Source organism: Tenrec ecaudatus, chromosome X (assembly GCF_050624435.1).
Source record: "Tenrec ecaudatus isolate mTenEca1 chromosome X, mTenEca1.hap1, whole genome shotgun sequence".
NCBI classification, from domain to species: Eukaryota; Metazoa; Chordata; class Mammalia; order Afrosoricida; family Tenrecidae; genus Tenrec; species Tenrec ecaudatus.
Genome location: NC_134548.1, coordinates 157,645,580 through 157,646,797, shown reverse-complemented (window position 1 = coordinate 157,646,797; position 1,218 = coordinate 157,645,580). Strand labels below are relative to the sequence as shown.

At 40.6% G+C, this 1,218-nt stretch overlaps 1 non-coding gene across 1 annotated transcript; it reads left to right on the top strand.

Moving 5' to 3' along the window:
• The first annotated feature begins 284 nt into the window (after positions 1 to 284).
• On the top strand, positions 285 to 448 carry LOC142435082 (U1 spliceosomal RNA). The gene has a single exon (XR_012781231.1). It is a non-coding gene; the product is annotated as a U1 spliceosomal RNA (small nuclear RNA).
• Positions 449 to 1,218: the final 770 nt, after the last annotated feature.

Genomic DNA, 1,218 nt, shown 5'->3' with positions numbered 1-1,218 from the left:
TATATGTTGGAGAGTCTATTGCTCAGGACAGCTGCACAGTAAGCTATCTATCTATCTATATCTTCTACACTATTTACTAGGTGGCATATAAAATTATATCTGGACTTTAAAAACAGATAATGAATTTATAGTTGATTCCACATGACAACTGTGGATAAGTTCTTGATGAAAAAGAAAGGAGTGTTCTTACTAGTTAATACTTCCTCTACCCAAAATGTAGCATAAGAATTTACGAGTAGACAAGGAAGAATGTCCGTATAATGATGATAAAAAGCCACATTTCTATACTTACCTGGCAGGGAAGAGACCATGATCACGAAGGTGGTTTCCCCAGGGCGAGGCGTCTCCATTGCACTTGGGATGTGCTGACCCCTGTGATTTCCCCAAATATGGGAAACTTGACTGCATAATTTGTGGTAGTCGTGGACTGCGTTCGTGCTCTCCCCTGAAAAAAAAAGCCACATTTCTATAGAAGCTATAAAGCACTGCAGAACTGAGAGTCACTATAGGAACGATATATAAACCTTGCTACAGAGGGGAAGGGGAAACGTGAGGGAGTGACAGCGTTTCTGGTATAACGACCTTCCAGGGCACACAGCAAAGGCATTCTGCTGCAAGAATCTTCAATTCTAGTGAAGAAATAACAGATGGAGTCCCGGAACCTAGTGAATTCAGAGATAATTTGGGGGTCATCCTAGTAATAGACTGTACAGTGTTGGTTGTGTACTTCTGGGGAAGGGGAAATGACGCATCCTCTCCAAGCTGAATAAAAGTCACTTTAGGTTCACTCAATAGAAACAGTGCTTACTGGGGCGGAGTGGCAAAAAGGCAACCACAAAACCAGGTGCAGGAAAGAATCTTTACTATTTATTGAGAGGTTCTTCTGTCCAAGGCATACACCTATGCTAGATAACAAGTATGATATTAATAGTCCCTTTCTGGGAAGTAGAAAACCAGCATGCCTTTGTTCATCTGGGTTAATGAGAGAAAAAAATCCAGAGATACTCATATGTGTATAATAGAGAACTATATATCAAAGAGTTATTGTATGTTACGAAAATATCCCAGTCCAGTCCAGATCAAGTCCGTAAGTCCAATATTATCCCATATGTCTGAGACCAGTCTGTAAATTCCTCTTCAGACTCACACAACATGAACTGATGCTGAATGTAGGAAGATCACAGGGAAGTGGATAGAAAATCTTCTGGATCCAGGGTT